Consider the following 23,121-nt stretch of genomic DNA (forward strand, 5'->3'; position numbering starts at 1 on the left):
ATCTATATTAAAGTTGTTGTCTCTATATTTAAGGCGTTTTCTCTATACTTAAGGTGTTGTCTCTATATCTAAGGTGCTGTCTCATTACTTAAGGTATTATCTCTATATTTAAGGTGTTGTCTCTATATTTAACGGCTTGTCTCTATATTTAAGGTGCTGTATCTATATTTAAGTTGACGTCTCTATATTTAAAGTGCTGTCTCTCTATATAAGGCGTTGTCTCTATATTAAAGTTTTGTCTCTATATTTAAGGTGCTGTCTCTATATTTAAGATGTTGTCTCTATAGTTAGGGTGTTGTCTGTATATTTAAGTTGCTGTCTCTATATTTAAGGCGGTGTCTCTATATTTAAGCTGCTGTCTCTTTATTTAAGGTATTATCTCTATAAATTAAAGTGTTGTCTCTATAGTTAAGGTGCTGTCACACTATTTAAGGTGCCCCCTCTATATTTAAGGTGCTGTATCTATATTTAAGGTGTTGTCTCTATATTTAAGGAGTTGTCTCGATACTTAAGGTGCTACCTTGTCTCTATATTTAAGGTGTTTTCTCTATACTTAAGGTGTTGTCTCTATATTTAAGCCGCTGTCCCTTTACTTAAGGTATTATCTCTATATTTAAGGTGTTGTCTCTATATTTAAGGTGCTATCTCTATATTTAAGGTGCTGTCTCTATATTTGAGTTATTGTCTCTATATTTAAGGTGCTGTCTCTATATTTAACGTGCTGTGTCTATATGTAATGTTTTGTCTCTATATTTCAGGCACTTTATCTATATTTATGGTGTTGTCTGTGTATTTAAGTTGATGTCTCTATAGTTAAGGTGATGTCACTATATTTAAGGTGTTGTCTCTATAGTTAGGCTGTTGTCTGTCTATTTAAGCTGCTGGCTCTATATTTAAGGTGTTGTCTCTATAGTTAAATTGTTGTCTCTATATTTAAGGTGTTGTCTCAATAGGTAGCGTGTTGTCTATATATTTAAGCTGCTGTCTGTATACTTAAGGTCTATACTTAAGGTGTTGTCTCTATATTTAAGCTTATGTCTGTTTATTTAAGGTATTAACTCTATATTTAAGGTGTTGTCTCTATATTTAAGTGTTGTCTCTATATTTAACGTGATATCTCTATATTTTTGGTGTTATATGTATATTAAAGTTGCTGTCTCTATATTTAAGGCGTTTTCTCTATACTTAAGTTGCTGTCTCTATATTTAAGTTGATGTCTCTATATTCAAGGTGCTGTGATTCTTTTTAAGGCGTTGCATCTATATTTAAGGTGTTATTTCTATAGTTAACGTGCTGTCTCTATATTTAAGGTGCTGTCTCTATGCTTAAGGCTTTGCCTCTATGCTTAAGGCTTTGTCTCTATGCTTAAGCGGCTGTCTCTATATTTAAGGTATTATCTCTATATTTAAGGTCCTGTCTCTGTATATAAGGTGCTGTCTATATATTTAAGGTGTTGTTTCCATATTTAAGGCATTGTGTCTGTATTTAAGGCGTTGTGTCTATATTTAAGGTGCTGTCTCTATATTTAAGGAGCTGTCTCGATATTTAAGGTACTGTGTCTATATTTTAGGTGCTGTCTCTATATTTAAGGTGCTGTCTCTATATTTAAGGTGTTGCCTCTATAGTTAGGCTGTTGTCTGTCTATTTAAGCTGCTGGCTCTATATTTAACGGGTTGTCCCTATATTTAAGGTGCTATCCATATAATTAAGGTGTTGTCTCTATATGTATGGTGTTGTCTGTATATTTAAGTTGCTCTCTGTACATTTCAAGTGCTGTCTCCATTTAAGGTGCTGTCTGTATATTTAAGGTTTTGTCTCTATATTTAAGGTGGTGTCTCTATATTAAAGATGTTGCATCTATATTTAAGGTGTTATTTCTATAGTTAACGTGCTGTCTCTATATTTAAGGAGCTGTCTCTATATTTACGTTGTTGTCTCTATATTTAAGGTGTTGTCTCTATGCTTAAGGCTTTGTCTCTATGCTTAAGGCTTTGTCTCTATGCTTAAGGGGTTGTCTCTATATTTAAGGTATTATCTCTATATTTAAGGTGCTGTCTCTGTATATAAGGTGCTGTCTATATATTTAAGGTGTTGTTTCCATATTTAAGGCATTGTGTCTGTATTTAAGGCGTTGTGTGTATATTTAAGGTGCTGTCTCTATATTTAAGGAGCTGTCTCAATATTTAAGCTGCCATCTCTATATTTAAGGTGCTGTCTCTATATTTAAAGTGTTGTCTCTATGCTTACGGCTTTGTCTCTATGCTTAAGGCTTTGTCTCTATGCTTAAGAGGCAGTCTCTATAGTTAAGGTATTATCTCTATATTTAAGGTGCTGTCTTTGTATATAAGGTGCTGTCTATATATTTAAGGTGTTGTTTCCATATTTAAGACATTGTGTCTGTATTTAAGGCGTTGTGTCTATATTTAAGGTGCTGTCTCTATATTTAAGGAGCTGTCTCGATATTTAAGGTGCCATCTCTATATTTAAGGTGCTGTCTCTATATTTAAGGTGCTGTCTCGATATTTAAGGTGCTGTCTCGATATTTAAGGTACTGTGTCTATATTTTAGGTGCTGTCTCTGTATTTAAGGTGCTGTCTCTGTATTTAAGGTGTTGCCTCTATAGTTAGGCTGTTGTCTCAATAGGTAGGGTGTTGTCTATATATTTAAGCTGCTGTCTGTATATTTAAGGTGTCATCTCTATATTTAAGGTGTTGTCTCTATATTTAAGATGTTGTCTCAATAGGTAGGGTGTTGTCTATATATTTAAGCTACTGTCTCTATATTTAAGGTGTCATTTCTATATTTAAGGTGCTATCTCTATATTTCTGGTGTTGTATCTATATTTAAGTTTCTGTCTCTATATTTAAGGTGTTTTTTTTATACGTAAAGTGCTGTGTCTATTTCTAAGGTTTTGTCTCTATATTTCAGGCACTTTCTCTCCGTTTAAGGTGCTGTACCTATATTTAAGGTGTTTTCTCTATATTTAAGTTGCTGTCTCTCTATTTAAATTGATGTCTCTATATTCAAGGTGCTGTGATTCTTTTTAAGGCATTGTCTCTATATTTAAGGTGTTATCTCTATACTTAAGGTGTTGTCTCTATATTTAAGCTGCTGACTCCTTACTTAAGGTATTATCTCCAAATTTAAGGTGTTGTCTCTATATTTAACGGGATGTCCCTATATTTAAGGTGCTATCCATATATTTAAGGTGTTGTCTCTATATTTAAAGTGTTGTCTCTATATTTATGGTGTTGTCTGTATATTTAAGTTGCTGTCTCTACATTTCAAGTGCTGTCTGTATATTTAAGGTTTTGTCTCTATATTTAAGGCGGTGTCTCTATATTAAAGTTGTTGCATCTATATTTAAGGAGTTATTTCTATAGTTAACGTGTCTATATTTAAGGTGCTGTCTCTATATTTAAGGTGCTGTCTCTATATTTAAGGTGTTGTCTCTATGCTTAAGGCTTTGTCTCTATGCTTAAGGGGCTGTCTCTATATTTAAGGCATTATCTCTATATTTAAGGTGCTGTCTCTGTATATAAGGTGCTGTCTATATATTTAAGGTGTTGTTTCCATATTTAAGGCATTGTGTCTGTATTTAAGGCATTGTGTCTATATTTAAGGTGCTGTCTCTATATTTAAGGAGCTGTCTCGATATTTAAGCTGCCATCTCTATATTTAAGGTGCTGTCTCTATATTTGAGTTATTGTCTCTATATTTAAGGTGCTGTTTATATAGTTAACGTGCTGTCTCTATATTTAAGGTGCTGTCTCTATATTTAAGGTGTTGTCTCTATGCTTACGGCTATGTCTCTATGCTTAAGGCTTTGTCTCTATGCTTAAGAGGCAGTCTCTATAGTTAAGGTATTATCTCTATATTTAAGCTGCTGTCTTTGTATATAAGGTGCTGTCTATATATTTAAGGTGTTGTTTCCATATTTAAGACATTGTATCTGTATTTAAGGCGTTGTGTCTATATTTAAGGTGCTGACTCTATATTTAAGGAGCTGTCTCGTTATTTAAGGTGCCATCTCTATATTTAAGGTGCTGTCTCTATGTTTAAGGTGCTGTCTCTATGTTTAAGGTGCAGTCTCGATATTTAAGGTACTGTGTCTATATTTTAGGTGCTGTCTCTATATTTAAGGTGCTGTCTCTATATTTAAGGTGTTGCCTCTATAGTTAGGCTGTTGTCTGTCTATTTAAGCTGCTGGCTCTATATTTAAGGTGTTGTCTCTATATTTAAGGTGTTGTCTCAATAGGTAGGGTGTTGTCTATATATTTAAGCTGCTGTCTGTATATTTAAGGTGTCATCTCTATATTTAAGGTGTTGTCTCTATATTTAAGGTGTTGTCTCAATAGGTAGGGTGTTGTCTATATATTTAAGCTGCTCTCTTGAAATTTAAGGTGTTATTTCTATATTTAAGGTGCTATCTCTATATTTCTGGTGTTGTATCTATATTTAAGTTTCTGTCTCTATATTTAAGGTGTTTTTTTTATACGTAAAGTGCTGTGTCTATTTCTAAGGTTTTGTCTCTATATTTCAGGCACGTTCTCTCCGTTTAAGGTGCTGTACCTATATTTAAGGTGTTTTCTCTATATTTAAGTTGCTGTCTCTATATTTAAATTGATATCTCTATATTCAAGGTTCTGTGATTCTTTTTAAGGCGTTGTCTCTATATTTAAGGTGTTATCTCTATACTTAAGGTGTTGTCTCTATATTTAAGCTGCTGACTCCTTACTTAAGGTATTATCTCCAAATTTAAGGTGTTGTCTCTATATTTAACGGGATGTCCCTATATTTAAGGTGCTATCCATATATTTAAGGTGTTGTCTCTATATTTAAAGTGTTGTCTCTATATATATGGTGTTGTCTGTATATTTAAGTTGCTGTCTCTACATTTCAAGTGCTGTCTCCATTTAAGGTGCTGTCTGTATATTTAAGGTTTTGTCTCTATATTTAAGGCGGTGTCTCTGTATTAAAGTTGTTGCATCTATATTTAAGGTGTTATTTCTATAGTTAACGTGCTGTCTCTATATTTAAGGTGCTGTCTCTATATTTAAGGTGTTGTCTCTATGCTTAAGGCTTTGTCTCTATGCTTAAGGGGCTGTCTCTACATTTAAGGCATTATCTCTATATTTAAGGGGCTGTCTCTGTATATAAGGTGCTGTCTATATATTTAAGGTGTTGTCTCTATATTTAAAGTGTTGTCTCTATATATATGGTGTTGTCTGTATATTTAAGTTGCTGTCTCTACATTTCAAGTGCTGTCTCCATTTAAGGTGCTGTCTGTATATTTAAGGTTTTGTCTCTATATTTAAGGCGGTGTCTCTGTATTAAAGTTGTTGCATCTATATTTAAGGTGTTATTTCTATAGTTAACGTGCTGTCTCTATATTTAAGGTGCTGTCTCTATATTTAAGGTGTTGTCTCTATGCTTAAGGCTTTGTCTCTATGCTTAAGGGGCTGTCTCTACATTTAAGGCATTATCTCTATATTTAAGGGGCTGTCTCTGTATATAAGGTGCTGTCTATATATTTAAGGTGTTGTTTCCATATTTAAGGCATTGTGTCTATATTTAAGGCATTATCTCTATATTTAAGGGGCTGTCTCTGTATATAAGGTGCTGTCTATATATTTAAGGTGTTGTTTCCATATTTAAGGCATTGTGTCTATATTTAAGGCGTTGTGTCTATATTTAAGGTGCTGTCTCTATATTTAAGGAGCTGTCTCGATATTTAAGGTGCCATCTCTATATTTAAGGTGCTGTCACTATATTTAAGGTGCTGTCTCTATATTTAAGGTGTTGCCTCTATAGTTAGGCTGTTGTCTGTCTATTTAAGCTGCTGGCTCTATATTTAAGGTGTTGTCTCTATATTTAAGGTGTTGTCTCAATAGGTAGGGTGTTGTCTATATATTTAAGCTGCTGTCTGTATATTTAAGGTGTCATCTCTATATTTAAGGTGTTGTCTCTATATTTAAGATGTTGTCTCAATAGGTAGGGTGTTGTCTATATATTTAAGCTGCTCTCTTGAAATTTAAGGTGTTATTTCTATATTTAAGGTGCTATCTCTATATTTCTGGTGTTGTATCTATATTTAAGTTTCTGTCTCTATATTTAAGGTGTTTTTTTTATACGTAAAGTCTATTTCTAAGGTTTTGTCTCTATATTTCAGGCACTTTCTCTCCGTTTAAGGTGCTGTACCTATATTTAAGGTGTTTTCTCTATATTTAAGTTGCTGTCTCTATATTTAAATTGATGTCTCTATATTCAAGGTTCTGTGATTCTTTTTAAGGCGTTGTCTCTATATTTAAGGTGTTATCTCTATACTTAAGGTGTTGTCTCTATATTTAAGCTGCTGACTCCTTACTTAAGGTATTATCTCCAAATTTAAGGTGTTGTCTCTATATTTAACGGGATGTCCCTATATTTAAGGTGCTATCCATATATTTAAGGTGTTGTCTCTATATTTAAAGTGTTGTCTCTATATATATGGTGTTGTCTGTATATTTAAGTTGCTGTCTCTACATTTCAAGTGCTGTCTCCATTTAAGGTGCTGTCTGTATATTTAAGGTTTTGTCTCTATATTTAAGGCGGTGTCTCTGTATTAAAGTTGTTGCATCTATATTTAAGGTGTTATTTCTATAGTTAACGTGCTGTCTCTATATTTAAGGTGCTGTCTCTATATTTAAGGTGTTGTCTCTATGCTTAAGGCTTTGTCTCTATGCTTAAGGGGCTGTCTCTACATTTAAGGCATTATCTCTATATTTAAGGGGCTGTCTCTGTATATAAGGTGCTGTCTATATATTTAAGGTGTTGTTTCCATATTTAAGGCATTGTGTCTATATTTAAGGCATTATCTCTATATTTAAGGGGCTGTCTCTGTATATAAGGTGCTGTCTATATATTTAAGGTGTTGTTTCCATATTTAAGACATTGTGTCTATATTTAAGGCGTTGTGTCTATATTTAAGGTGCTGTCTCTATATTTAAGGAGCTGTCTCGATATTTAAGGTGCCATCTCTATATTTATGGTGCTGTCACTATATTTAAGGTGCTGTCTCGATATTTAAGGTGCTGTCTCGATATTTAAGGTGCTGTCTCTATATTTGAGTTATTGTCTCTCTATTTAAGGTGCTGTTTATATATTTAACGTGCTGTATCTATATGTAACGTTTTGTCTCTATATTTCAGGCACTTTCTCTATATTTATTGTGTTGTCTGTGTATTTAAGTTTATGTCTCTATATTTAAGGTGCTATCTCCATATTTAAGGTGTTGCATCTATAGTTAGGCTGTTGTCTGTCTATTTAAGCTGCTGGCTGTATATTTAAGGTGTTGTCTCTATATTTAAGGTGTTGTCTCAATAGGTAGGGTGTTGTCTATATATTTAAGCTGCTGTCTCTATATTTAAGGTGTTGTCTCTATATTTAAGGTGTTGTCTCTATATTTAAGGTGTTGTCTCAATAGGTAGGGTGTTGTCTATATATTTAAGCTACTGTCTCTATATTTAAGGTGTCATTTCTATATTTAAGGTGCTATCTCTATATTTCTGGTGTTGTATCTATATTTAAGTTTCTCTCTCTATATTTAAGGTGTTTTTTCTATATGTAAAGCGCTTGTCTATTTCTAAGGTTTTGTCTCTATATTTCAGGCACTTTCTCTCCATTTAAGGTGCTGTACCTATATTTAAGGCGTTTTCTCTATATTTAAGTTGCTGTCTCTATATTTAAATTGATGTCTCTATATTCAAGATGCTGTGATTCTTTTTAAGGCGTTGTCTATATATTAAAGGTGCTGTCTCTATACTTAAGGTGTTGTCTCTATATTTAAGCTGCTGACTCCTTACTTAAGGTATTATATCTATATTTAAGGTGTTGTCTCTATATTTAACGGGTTGTCCCTATATTTAAGGTGCTATCCATATATTTAAGGTGTTGTCTCTACATTTAAAGTGTTGTCTCTATATTTATGGTGTTGTCTGTATATTTAAGTTGCTGTCTCTACATTTCAAGTGCTGTCTCCATTTAAGGTGCTGTCTGTATATTTAAGGTTTTGTCTCTATATTTAAGGTGGTGTCTCTATATTAAAGATGTTGCATCAATATTTAAGGTGTTATTTCTATAGTTAACGTGCTGTCTCTATATTTAAGTTGCTGTCTCTATATTTACGTTGATGTCTCTATATTCAAGGTGCTGTGATTCTTCTTAAGGCGTTATCCCTATATTTAAGGTGCTATCCATATATTTAAGGTGTTGTCTCTATATTGAAGGTGTTGTCTCTATATTTATGGTGTTGTCTGTATATTTAAGTTGCTCTCTCTACATTTCAAGTGCTGTCTCCATTTAAGGTGCTGTCTGTATATTTAAGATTTTGTCTCTATATTTAAGGTGGTGTCTCTATATTAAAGATGTTGCATCTATATTTAAGGTGTTATTTCTATAGTTAACGTGCTGTCTCCATATTTAAGGTGCTGTCTCTATATTTACGTTGTTGTCTCTACATTTAAGGTGTTGTCTCTATGCTTAAGGCTTTGTCTCTATGCTTAAGGCTTTGTCTCTATGCTTAAGGGGCTGTCTCTACATTTAAGGCATTATCTCTATATTTAAGGGGCTGTCTCTGTATATAAGGTGCTGTCTATATATTTAAGGTGTTGTTTCCATATTTAAGGCATTGTGTCTATATATAAGGCATTATCTCTATATTTAAGGGGCTGTCTCTGTATATAAGGTGCTGTCTATATATTTAAGGTGTTGTTTCCATATTTAAGGCATTGTGTCTATATTTAAGGCGTTGTGTCTATATTTAAGGTGCTGTCTCTATATTTAAGGAGCTGTCTCGATATTTAAGGTGCCATCTCTATATTTAAGGTGCTGTCACTATATTTAAGGTGCTGTCTCGATATTTAAGGTGCTGTCTCGATATTTAAGGTGCTGTCTCTATATTTGAGTTATTGTCTCTCTATTTAAGGTGCTGTTTATATATTTAACGTGCTGTATCTATATGTAACGTTTTGTCTCTATATTTCAGGCACTTTCTCTATATTTATTGTGTTGTCTGTGTATTTAAGTTTATGTCTCTATATTTAAGGTGCTATCTCCATATTTAAGGTGTTGCATCTATAGTTAGGCTGTTGTCTGTCTATTTAAGCTGCTGGCTGTATATTTAAGGTGTTGTCTCTATATTTAAGGTGTTGTCTCAATAGGTAGGGTGTTGTCTATATATTTAAGCTGCTGTCTCTATATTTAAGGTGTTGTCTCTATATTTAAGGTGTTGTCTCTATATTTAAGGTGTTGTCTCAATAGGTAGGGTGTTGTCTATATATTTAAGCTACTGTCTCTATATTTAAGGTGTCATTTCTATATTTAAGGTGCTATCTCTATATTTCTGGTGTTGTATCTATATTTAAGTTTCTCTCTCTATATTTAAGGTGTTTTTTCTATATGTAAAGCGCTTGTCTATTTCTAAGGTTTTGTCTCTATATTTCAGGCACTTTCTCTCCATTTAAGGTGCTGTACCTATATTTAAGGCGTTTTCTCTATATTTAAGTTGCTGTCTCTATATTTAAATTGATGTCTCTATATTCAAGATGCTGTGATTCTTTTTAAGGCGTTGTCTATATATTAAAGGTGCTGTCTCTATACTTAAGGTGTTGTCTCTATATTTAAGCTGCTGACTCCTTACTTAAGGTATTATATCTATATTTAAGGTGTTGTCTCTATATTTAACGGGTTGTCCCTATATTTAAGGTGCTATCCATATATTTAAGGTGTTGTCTCTACATTTAAAGTGTTGTCTCTATATTTATGGTGTTGTCTGTATATTTAAGTTGCTGTCTCTACATTTCAAGTGCTGTCTCCATTTAAGGTGCTGTCTGTATATTTAAGGTTTTGTCTCTATATTTAAGGTGGTGTCTCTATATTAAAGATGTTGCATCAATATTTAAGGTGTTATTTCTATAGTTAACGTGCTGTCTCTATATTTAAGTTGCTGTCTCTATATTTACGTTGATGTCTCTATATTCAAGGTGCTGTGATTCTTCTTAAGGCGTTATCCCTATATTTAAGGTGCTATCCATATATTTAAGGTGTTGTCTCTATATTGAAGGTGTTGTCTCTATATTTATGGTGTTGTCTGTATATTTAAGTTGCTCTCTCTACATTTCAAGTGCTGTCTCCATTTAAGGTGCTGTCTGTATATTTAAGATTTTGTCTCTATATTTAAGGTGGTGTCTCTATATTAAAGATGTTGCATCTATATTTAAGGTGTTATTTCTATAGTTAACGTGCTGTCTCCATATTTAAGGTGCTGTCTCTATATTTACGTTGTTGTCTCTACATTTAAGGTGTTGTCTCTATGCTTAAGGCTTTGTCTCTATGCTTAAGGCTTTGTCTCTATGCTTAAGGGACTGTCTCTATATTTAAGGTATTATCTCTATATTTAAGGCGTTGTGTCTATATTTAAGGTGCTGTCTCTATATTTAAGGAGCTGTCTCGATATTTAAGGTGCCATCTCTATATTTAAGGTGCTGTCTCTATATTTAAGGTGCTGTCTCGATTTTTAAGGTGCTGTCTCGATATTTAAGGTAATGTGTCTATATTTTAGGTGCTGTCTCTATATTTAAGGTGCTGTCTCTATATTTAAGGTGCTGTCTCTATATTTGAGTTATTGTCTCTCTATTTAAGGTGCTGTTTATATATTTAAAGTGCTGTATCTATATGTAACATTTTGTCTCTATATTTCAGGCACTTTCTCTATATTTATTGTGTTGTCTGTGTATTTAAGTTGATGTCTCTATATTTAAGGTGCTGTCTCTATATTTAAGGTGTTGCCTCTATAGTTAGGCTGTTGTCTGTCTATTTAAGCTGCTGGCTCTATATTTAAGGTGTTGTCTCTATATTTAAGGTGTTGTCTCAATAGGTAGGGTGTTGTCTATATATTTAAGCTGCTGTCTCTATATTTAAGTTGTCATTTCTATATTTAAGGTGCTATCTCTATATTTCTGGTGTTGTATCTATATTTAAGTTTCTCTCTCTATATTTAAGGTGTTTTTTCTATACGTAAAGTGCTTGTCTATTTCTAAGGTTTTGTCTCTATATTTCAGGCACTTTCTCTCTATTTAAGGTGCTGTACCTATATTTAAGGCGTTTTCTCTATATTTAAGTTGCTGTCTATATATTTAAATTGATGTCTTTATTTTCAAGATGCTGTGATTCTTTTTAAGGCGTTGTCTATATATTAAAGGTGCTGTCTCTATACTTAAGGTGTTGTCTCTATATTTAACCTGCTGACTCCTTACTTAAGATATTATCTCTATATTTAAGGTGTTGTCTCTATATTTAACGGGTTGTCCCTATATTTAAGGTGCTATCCATATATTTAAGGTGTTGACTCTATATTTAAAGTGATGTCTCTATATTTATGGTGTTGTCTGTATATTTAAGTTGCGGTCTCTACATTTCAAGTGCTGTCTCCATTTAAGGTGCTGTCTGTATATTTAAGGTTTTGTCTCTATATTTAAGGTGGTGTCTCTATATTAAAGATGTTGCATCAATATTTAAGGTGTTATTTCTATAGTTAACGTGCTGTCTCTATATTTAAGGTGCTGTCTCTATATTTACGTTGATGTCTCTATATTCAAGGTGCTGTGATTCTTTTTAAGGCGTTGTCTCTATATTAAATGTGCTGTCTCTATACTTAAGGTGTTGTCTCTATATTTGAGCTGCTGACTCCTTACTTAAGGTATCATCTCTATATTTAAGGTGTTGTCTCTATATTTAACGGGTTGTCCCTATATTTAAGGTGCTATCCATATATTTAAGGTGTTGTCTCTATATTTAAGGTGTTGTCTCTATATTTATGGTGTTGTCTGTATATTTAAGTTGCTCTCTCTACATTTCAAGTGCTTTCTCCATTTAAGATGCTGTCTGTATATTTAAGGTTTTGTCTCTATATTTAAGGTGGTGTCTCTATATTAAAGATGTTGCATCTATATTTAAGGTGTTATTTCTATAGTTAACATGCTGTCTCTATATTTAAGATGCTGTCTCTATATTTACGTTGTTGTCTATATATTTAAGGTGTTGTCTCTATGCTTAAGGCTTTGTCTCTATGCTTAAGGGGCTGTCTCTATATTTAAGGTATTATCTCTATATTTAAGGTGCTGTCTCTGTATATAAGGTGCTGTCTATATATTTAAGGTGTTGTTTCCATATTTAAGGCATTTTGTCTGTATTTAAGGCTTTGTGTCTATATTTAAGGTGCTGTCTCGATATTTAAGGTGCTGTCTCGATATTTAAGGTGCTGTCTCCATATTTAAGGTACTGTGTCTATATTTTAGGTGCTGTCTCTATATTTAAGGTGCTGTCTCTATATTTGAGTTATTGTCTCTGTATTTAAGGTGCTGTTTATATATTTAACGTGCTGTGTCTATATGTAACATTTTGTCTCTATATTTCAGGCACTTTCTCTGTATTTATTGTGTTGTCCGTGTATTTAAGTTGATGTCTCTATATTTAAGGTGCTGTCTCTATATTTAAGGTGTTGCCTCTATAGTTAGGCTGTTGTCTGTGTATTTAAGCTGCTGGCTCTATATTTAAGGTGTTGTCTCTATATTTAAGGTGTTGTCTCAATAGGTAGGGTGTTGTCTATATATTTAAGCTGCTGTCTCTATATTTAAGGTGTCATTTCTATATTTAAGGTGCTATCTCTATATTTCTGGTGTTGTAGCTATATTTAAGTTGCTGTCTCTATATTTAAGGTGTTTTTTCTATACGTAAAGTGCTGTGTCTATTTCTAAGGTTTTGTCTCTATATTTCAGGCACTTTCTCTCCATTTAAGGTGCTGTATCTATATTTAAGTTGATGTCTATATTTAAAGTGCTGTCTCTCTATATAAGGTGTCTCTATATTTAAGCTGATGTCTGTTTATTTAAGGTATTATCTCTATATTTAAGGTGTTGTCTCTATATTTAAGTGTTGTCTCTATATTTAAGGTGAAATCTCTATATTTTTGGTGTTGTATCTATATTAAAGTTGCTGTCTCTATATTTAAGGCGTTTTCTCTATACTTAAGTTGCTGTCTCTATATTTAAGTTGATGTCTCTATATTCAAGGTGCTGTGATTCTTTTTAAGGCGTTGTCTCTATATTTAAGGTGTTATCTCTATACTTAAGGTGTCTCTATATTTAAGCTGCTGACTCCTTACTTAAGGTATTATCTCTATATTTAAGGTGGTGTCTCTATATTTAACGGGTTGTCCCTATATTTAAGGTGCTATCCATATATTTAAGGTGTTGTCTCTATATTTAAGGTGTTGTCTCTATATTTATGGTGTTGTCTGTATATTTAAGTTGCTGTCTCTACATTTCAAGTGCTGTCTCCATTTAAGGTGCTGTCTGTATATTTAAGGTTTTGTCTCTATATTTAAGGCGGTTTCTCTATATTAAAGTTGTTGCATCTATATTTAAGGTGTTATTTCTATAGTTAACGAGCTGTCTCTATATTTAAGGTGCTGTGTCTATATTTAACATGTTGTCTCTATGCTTAAGGCTTTGTCTCTATGCTTAAGGCTTTGTCTCTATATTTAAGGTATTATCTCTATATTTAAGGTGCTGTCTCTGTATATAAGGTGCTGTCTATATATTTAAGGCGTTGTGTCTGTATTTAAGGCGTTGTGTCTATATTTAAGGTGCTGTCTCTATATTTAAGGAGCTATCTCGATATTTAAGGTGCCATCTCTATATTTATGGTGCTGTCTCTATATTTAAGGTGCTGTCTCGATATTTAAGGTGCTGTCTCGATATTTAAGGTGCTGTCTCGATATTTAAGGTGCTGTCTCTATATTTTAGGTGCTGTCTCTATATTTAAGGTGCTGTCTCTATATTTAAGTTGCTGTCTCTATATTTGAGTTATTTTCTGTCTAATTAAGGTGCTGTTTGTATATTTGACGTGCTGTATCTATATGTAACGTTTTGTCTCTATATTTCAGGCACTTTCTCTATATTTATTGTGTTGTCTGTGTATTTAAGTTGATGTCTCTATATTTAAGCTGCTGGCTCTATATTTAAGGTGTTGTCTCTATATTTAAGGTGTTGTCTCAATAGGTAGGGTGTTGTCTATATATTTAAGCTGCTGTCTCTATATTTAAGGTGTCGTCTCTATATTTAAGGTGTTGTCTCTATATTTAAGGTGTTGTCTCAATAGGTAGGGTGTTGTCAATATATTTAAGCTGCTGTCTCTATATTTAAGGTGTCATTTCTATATTTAAGGTGCTATCTCTATATTTCTGGTGTTGTATCTATATTTAAGTTTCTCTCTCTATATTTAAGGTGTTTTTTCTATACGTAAAGTACTGTGTCTATTTCTAAGGTTTTGTCTCTATATTTCAGGCACTTTCTCTCCATTTAAGGTGCTGTACCTATATTTAAGGCGTTTTCTCTATATTTAAGTTGCTGTCTCTATAATTAAATTGATGTCTCTATATTCAAGGTGCTGTGATTCTTTTTAAGGCGTTGTCTCTATATTAAAGGTGCTGTCTCTATACTTAAGGTGTTGTCTCTATATTTAAGCTGCTGACTCCTTACTTAAGGTATTATTTAAGGAGTTGTCTCTATACTTAAGGTGCTACCTCTATATTTTTGGTGTTGTATCTATATTAAAGTTGTTGTCTCTATATTTAAGGCATTTTCTCTATACTTAAGGTTTTATCTATATATTTAAGCTGCTGTCTCTATATTTAAGGTGTAATTTCTATATTTAAGGTGCTATCTCTATATTTCTGGTGTTGTATCTATATTTAAGTTGCTGTCTCTATATTTAAGGTGTTTTTTCTATACGTAAAGTGCTGTGTCTATTTCTAAGGTTTTGTCTCTATATTTCAGGCACTTTCTCTCTATTTAAGGTGCTGTATCTATATTAAAGTTGATGTCTATATTTAAAGTGCTGTCTCTCTACATAAGGCGTTGTCTCTATATTAAAGTTTTGTCTCTATATTTAAGGTGCTGTCTCTATATTTAAGATGTTGTTTCTATAGTTAGGGTGTTGTCTGTATATTTAAGTTGCTGTCTCTTTATTTAAGGTAATATCTCTATATTAAAGTGTTTTCTCTATAGTTAAGGTGCTGTCACACCAATTAAGGTGCTCTCTCTATATTTAAGGCGCTGTATCTATATTAAAGTTGTTGTCTCTATATTTAAGGCATTTTCTCTGTACTCTGTCTCTGTCTCTCTATTTAAGCTGCTGTCCCTTTTCTTAAGGTATTATCTCTATATTTAAGGTGTTGCCTCTATATTTAAGGTGCTATCTATAATTTTGGTGTTGTATCTATATTAAAATTGCTGTCTCTATATTTAAGGCGTTTTCTCTATATTTAAGTTGCTGTCTTTATATTTAAGTTGATGTCTCTATATTCAAGGTGCTGTGATTCTTTTTAAGGCGTTGTCTCTATATTTAAGGTGTTGTCTCTATACTTAAGGTGTTGTCTCTATATTTAAGCTGCTGACTCCTTACTTAAGTTATTATCTCTATATTTAAGGTGTTATCTCTATATTTAAGGTGCTATCCATATATTTAAGGTGTTGTCTCTATATTTAAAGTGTTGTCTGTGTATTTAAGGCGCTGTCTCTGTATTTAAGGTTCTGTCTCTATACTTAAACTGTTGTCTCTATATTTAAGGTGCTGTCTCTATATTTACGTTGCTGTCTCTATATTTATATTGTTGCACCTATATTTAAGGTGCTCTCTCTATATTCACGGATCTGTCTCTATATATAAGGTTATGCCTCTATATCTATGGTGTTGTCTCTGTATTTAACGGCTGTCTACATTTAAGGTTTTATCTCCATATATAAGGTGCTGTCTCTACATTTATGGATCTGTCTCTATATTTAAGGTGCTGTCTCTATATTTAAGGTTTTGTCTCTATGTTTAAGGGGCTGTCTCTATATTTAAGGTTTTGTCTCTATATTTAAGGTGGTGTCTCTATATTAAAGATGTTGCTTCTATATTTAAGGTGTTGTTTCTATAGTTAACGTGCTGTCTCTATATTTAAGGTGCTGTCTCTATATTTACGTTGTTGTCTCTATATTTAAGGTGTTGTCTCTATGCTTAAGGTTTTGTCTCTATATTTAAGCTGCTGTCTCTATATTTAAGGTTTTGTCTCTATTTTTAAGGGGCTGTCTTTATATTTAACGTTTTGTCTCTATATTTAAGGTGCTGTCTATATGTCTAAGGTGCTGTCTATATATTTAAGATGTTGTCTCTATATTTAAGGTGTTGTTTCCATATTTAAGGTGTTGTGTCTATATTTAATGTTGCTGTCCCTATATTTAATGAGCCATGTCGATATTTAAGGTGCCGTCTCTATATTTAAGGGGCTGTCTCTATATTAAACGTGGTGTCTCTATATTTAAGGTACTGTGTTGATATTTAAGGTGTCGTATCAATAATTAAGGTGTGGTCTCTATATTTAAGGTGCTGTCTCTATATTTAATGATCTGTCTCTATATTTAAGGTGGTGTCTCTATATTTAAGGTGATGCCTCTATATCTATGGTGTTGTCTCTGTATTTAAGGTTTTGTCTCTATATTTAATGTGCTGTCTCTATATTTAAGGTGCTGTCTCTATCGTTAAGGTTTTGTCTCCATATGTAAGGTGCTGTCTCTACATTTAAGGATCTATCCCTATATTTAAGGAGCTGTATCTATATTTAAGGTGCTGCCTCTATATTTAAGGTGCATTCTCTATATTTAAGGTGCTGTCTCTATATTTAAGCTTTTGTCACTATATTTAATGTGCTGTCTCTATATTAAAGTGCTGTCTCTATATTTAAGGTGCTGCCCTGATATTTATGGTGTTGTATCTATATTTAAGATTTTGTCTCTATATTTAAGATGCTGTCTCTAAAGTTAAGGTGCTGTCTCTACATTTAAGGTGCTGTCTCCATATTTAAGGTGTTGTATGTATATTTAAGGTGCTGCCTCTATGTTCAAGGTGCTGTCTCTATGGAAAGATGCTGTATCTATAGTTAAGATGCTGTCTCTATACTTAAGCTGTTGTCTCTATATTTAAGGTGTCAGTTCTATATTTAAGGTGCTATCTCTATATTTCTGGTGTTGTATCTATATTTAAGTTGCTGTCTCTATATTTAAGGTGTTTTCTCTATATTTAAAGTGCTGTGTTTATGTGTAAGATTTTTTCTCTGTATTTCAGGCACTTTCTCTATCTTTAAGGTGCTGTATCTATATTTAAGTTGATGTCTCTATATTTAAAGTGCTGTCTCTCTATTTAAGGCGTTGTCTGTATATTAAAATGTTGTCTCTATATTTAAGGTGCTGTCTTTATATTTAAGGTGTTGTCTCTATAGTTAGGGTGTTGTTTGTATATTTAAGGTGCTTTCTCTATATGTAAGGTTTTGTCTCTATATTTCAGACACTTTCTCTCTATTTATGGTGTTGTCTGTATATTTAAGTTGATAACTCTATATTTAAAGTTGCTGTCTCTATATTTAAGGCGTATTCTCTATATTTAAGGTGCATTCTCTATATTTAAGGTGCAGTGTCTATATTTAGGGTTTTGTCTCTATATTTAATGTGCTGTCTCTATATTAAAGTGCTGTCTCTACATTTAAGGTGCTGTCTCCATATTTAAGGTGTTGTATCTATATTTAAGTTGCTGTCTCTATATTTAAGGTGTTTTCTCTATATTTAAAGTGCTGTGTTTATGTGTAAGATTTTTTCTCTGTATTTCAGGCACTTTCTCTATCTTTAAGGTGCTGTATCTATATTTAAGTTGATGTCTCTATATTTAAAGTGCTGTCTCTCTATTTAAGGCGTTGTCTGTATATTAAAATTTTGTCTCTATATTTAAGGTGCTGTCTTTATATTTAAGGTGTTGTCTCTATAGTTAGGGTGTTGTTTGTATATTTAAGGTGCGTTTTCTATATTTAAGGTGCTGTCTCTATATTTGAGTTATTGTCTCTATATTTAAGGTACTGTCTCTATATTTAATGTGCTGTGTCTATATGTAAGGTTTTGTCTCTATATTTCAGACACTTTCTCTCTATTTATGGTGTTGTCTGTATATTTAAGTTGATATCTCTATATTTAAAGTTGCTGTCTCTATATTTAAGGCGTATTCTCTATATTTAAGGTGCATTCTCTATATTTAAGGTACAGTGTCTATATTTAGGGTTTTGTCTGTATATTTAATGTGCTGTCTCTATATTAAAGTGCTGTCTCTACATTTAAGGTGCTGTCTCCATATTTAAGGTGTTGTATGTATATTTAAGGTGCTGCCTCTATGTTCAAGGTGCTGTCTCTATGTATAAGATGCTGTATCTATATTTAAGGTACTGTCTCTATACTTAAGCTGTTGTCTCTATATGTAAGGTGTCAGTTATATATTTAAGGTGTTATCTCTATATTTCTGGTGTTATATCTATATTTAAGTTGCTGTCTCGATATGTAAGGTGTTTTCTCTATATTTAAAGTGCTGTGTTTATGTATAAGATTTTTTCTCTGTATTTAAGGCACTTTCTCTATCTTTAAGGTGCTGTATCTATATTTAAGTTGATGTCTCTATATTTAAAGTGCTGTCTCTCTATTTAAGGCGTTGTCTGTATATTAAAATTTTGTCTCTATATTTAAGGTGCTGTCTTTATATTTAAGGTGTTGTCTCTATAGTTAGGTGTTGTCTGTATATTTAAGGTGCTATCTCTATATTTAAGATGCTGTCTCGATATTTGAGTTATTGTCTCTATATTTAATGTGCTGTCTCTATATTTAATGTGCTGTGTCCATATGTAAGGTTTTGTCTCTATATTTCAGACACTTTCTCTCTATTTATGGTGTTGTCTTTATATTTAAGTTGATATCTCTATATTTAAAGTTGCTGTCTCTATATTTAAGGCGTATTCTCTATATTTAAGGTGCATTCTCTATAGTTAAGGTGCTGTGTCTATATTTAAGGTTTTGTCTCTATATTTAATGTGCTGTCTCTATATTAAAGTGCTGTCTCTACAGTTAAGGTGCTGTCTCCATATTTAAGGTGTTGTATGTATATTTAAGGTGCTGCCTCTATGTTCAAGGTGCTGTCTCTATGTATAAGGCATATTCTCTATATTTAAGGTGCTATCTCTATATTTAAGATTTTGTCTCTATATTTTACGCATTGTCTCTATATTTAAGGTGCTGTATATATATTTAAGTTAATGTCTCTACATTTAAAATGATGTCTCTCTATTTAAGGTGTTGTCTCTCGATTAAAGTGTTGTCTCTATATTTAAGGTGCTGTCTCTATATTTAAGATGTTGTCTCTATACTTAAGGTGTTGTCTCTATATGTAAGCTGATGTCTGTTTATTTAAGGTATTATCCCTATATTTAAGGTGTTGTCTCTATATTTAAGGTGTTGTCTCTATATTTAAGGTGCTATCTCTATATTTTTGGTATTGTATCTATATTTAAGTTGCTGTCTCTATATTTAAGTTGATGTCTCTATATTCAAGGTGCTGTGATTCTTTTTAAGGCGTTGTCTCTATATTTAAGGTGTTGTCTCTATACTTCAGGTATTGTCTCTATATTTAAGCTGCTGACTCTTTACTTAAGGTACTATCTCTATAGTTAAGGTGTTGTCTCTATACTTAAGCTGTTGGCTGTATATTTAAGGTGTCATTTCTATATTTAAGGTGCTATCTCTATATTTCTGGTGTTGGATCAATATTTATGTTGCTGTCTCTATATTTAATTTGTTTTCTCTATATGTAAAGTGCTATGTCTATTTCTAAGGTTTTGTCTCTATATTTCAGGGACTTTCTCTATATTTAAGGTGCTGCATCTATATTTAAGTTGATGTCTCTATATTTAAAGTGCTGTCTCTCTATTTAAGGCGTTGTCTGTATATTAAATTTTGGCTCTATATTTAAGGTGCTGTCTTTATATTTAAGGTGTTGTCTCTATAGTTAGGGTGTTGTCTGTATATTTAAGCTGCTGTCTCTATATTTAATGTGCTGTGTCGATATGTAAGGTTTTGTCTCCATATTTCAGACACTTTCTCTATATTTATGGTGTTGTCTGTATATTTAAGTTGATATCTCTATATTTAAAGTTGCTGTTTTTATATTTAAGGTGTATTCTCTATATTTAAGGTGCTGTCTCTATATTTAAGATTTTGTCTCTATATTTTACGCACTGTCTCTATATTTAAGGTGCTGTATATATATTTAAGTTGATGTCTCTACATTTAAAATGATATCTCTCTATTTAAGGTGTTGTCTCTCTATTAAAGTGTTGTCTCTATATTTAAGGTGTTGTCTCAATAGTTAGGGTGTTGTCTATATATTTAAGCTGCTGTCTCTATATATAAGGTGTTGTCTCTATACTTAAGGTGTTGTCTCTATATGTAAGCTGATGTCTGTTTATTTAAGGTATTATCTCCATATTTAAGATGTTGTCTCTATATTTAAGGTGTTGTCTCTATACTTCAGGTTTTGTCTCTATATTTAAGCTGCTGTCTCTATATTTAAGGTGCTGTCTATATATTTAAGGTGTTGTCTCTATATTTAAGGTGTTGTTTCCATATTTAAGGTGTTGTGTCTATATTTAAGATTGCTGTCCCTATATTTAATGAGCTATGTCGATATTTAAGGTGCCGTCTCTATATTTAAGGGGCTGTCTCTATATTTAACGTGGTGTCTCTATATTTAAGGTACTGTGTTGATATTTAAGGTGTCGTATCAATAATTAAGGTGTGGTCTCTATATTTAATGATCTGTCTCTATATTTAAGGTGGTGTCTCTATATTTAAGGTGATGCCTCTATATCTATGGTGTTGTCTCTGTATTTAAGGTTTTGTCTCTATATTTAATGTGCTGTCTCTATATTTAAGGTGCTGTCTCTATCGTTAAGGTTTTGTCTCCATATGTAAGGTGCTGTCTCTACATTTAAGGATCTATCCCTATATTTAAGGAGCTGTATCTATATTTAAGGTGCTCTCTCTATATTAAAGTGCTGTCTCTATATTTAAGGTGCTGCCCTGATATTTATGGTGTTGTATCTATATTTAAGGTTTTGTCTCTATATTTAAGATGCTGTCTCTAAAGTTAAGGTGCTGTCTCTACATTTAAGGTGCTGTCTCCATATTTAAGGTGTTGTATGTATATTTAAGGTGCTGCCTCTATGTTCAAGGTGCTGTCTCTATGGAAAGATGCTGTATCTATAGTTAAGATGCTGTCTCTATACTTAAGCTGTTGTCTCTATATTTAAGGTGTCAGTTCTATATTTAAGGTGTTATCTCTATATTTCTGGTGTTGTATCTATATTTAAGTTGCTGTCTCTATATTTAAGGTGTTTTCTCTATATTTAAAGTGCTATGTTTATGTGTAAGATTTTTTCTCTGTATTTCAGGCACTTTCTCTATCTTTAAGGTGCTGTATCTATATTTAAGTTGATGTCTCTATATTTAAAGTGCTGTCTCTCTATTTAAGGCGTTGTCTGTATATTAAAATGTTGTCTCTATATTTAAGGTGCTGTCTTTATATTTAAGGTGTTGTCTCTATAGTTAGGGTGTTGTTTGTATATTTAAGGTGCTTTCTCTATATTTAAGGTGCTGTCTCTATATTTGAGTTATTGTCTCTATATTTAAGGTGCTGTCTCTATATTTAATGTGCTGTGTCTATATGTAAGGTTTTGTCTCAATATTTCAGACACTTTCTCTCTATTTATGGTGTTGTCTGTATGTTTAAGTTGATATCTCTATATTTAAAGTTGCTTTCTCTATATTTAAGGCGTATTCTCTATATTTAAGGTGTATTCTCTATATTTAAGGTGCAGTGTCTATATTTAGGGTTTTGTCTCTATATTTAATGTGCTGTCTCTATATTAAAGTGCTGTCTCTACATTTAAGGTGCTGTCTCCATATTTAAGGTGTTGTATCTATATTTAAGTTGCTGTCTCTATATTTAAGGTGTTTTCTCTATATTTAAAGTGCTGTGTTTATGTGTAAGATATTTTCTCTGTATTTCAGGCACTTTCTCTATCTTTAAGGTGCTGTATCTATATTTAAGTTGATGTCTCTATATTTAAAGTGCTGTCTCTCTATTTAAGGCGTTGTCTGTATATTAAAATGTTATCTCTATATTTAAGGTGCTGTCTTTATATTTAAGGTGTTGTCTCTATAGTTAGGGTGTTGTTTGTATATTTAAGGTGCTTTCTCTATATTTAAGGTGCTGTCTCTATATTTGAGTTATTGTCTCTATATTTAAGGTGCTGTCTCTATATTTAATGTGCTGTGTCTATATGTAAGGTTTTGTCTCAATATTTCAGACACTTTCTCTCTATTTATGGTGTTGTCTGTATGTTTAAGTTGATATCTCTATATTTAAAGTTGCTTTCTCTATATTTAAGGCGTATTCTCTATATTTAAGGTGCATTCTCTATATTTAAGGTGCAGTGTCTATAAGGGTTTTGTCTCTATATTTAAGGTGCTGCCTCTATGTTCAAGGTGCTGTCTCTATGTATAAGATGCTGTATCTATATTTAAGGTGCTGTCTCTATACTTAAGCTGTTGTCTCTATATTTAGGGTGTTGTTTGTATATTTAAGGTGCTTTCTCTATATTTAAGGTGCTGTCTCTATATTTGAGTTATTTTCTCTATATTTGAGGTGCATTCTCTATATTTAAGGTGCAGTGGCTATATTTAGGGTTTTGTCTGTATATTTAATGTGCTGTCTCTATATTAAAGTGCTGTCTCTACATTTAAGGTGCTGTCTCCATATTTAAGGTGTTGTATGTATATTTAAGGTGCTGCCTCTATGTTCAAGGTGCTGTCTCTATGTATAAGATGCTGTATCTATATTTAAGGTGCTGTCTCTATACTTAAGCTGTTGTCTCTATATGTAAGGTGTCAGTTCTATATTTAAGGTGTTATCTCTATATTTCTGGTGTTATATCTATAGTTAAGTTGCTGTCTCGATATGTAAGGTGTTTTCTCTATATTTAAAGTGCTGTGTTTATGTATAAGATTTTTTCTCTGTATTTCAGGCACTTTCTCTATCTTTAAGGTACTGTATCTATATTTAAGTTGATGTCTCTATATTTAAAGTGCTGTCTCTCTATTTAAGGCGTTATCT

The sequence above is a fragment of the Pristiophorus japonicus genome, chromosome 10 (assembly GCF_044704955.1).
Source record: "Pristiophorus japonicus isolate sPriJap1 chromosome 10, sPriJap1.hap1, whole genome shotgun sequence".
In the NCBI taxonomy this organism is placed as follows: Eukaryota; Metazoa; Chordata; class Chondrichthyes; family Pristiophoridae; genus Pristiophorus; species Pristiophorus japonicus.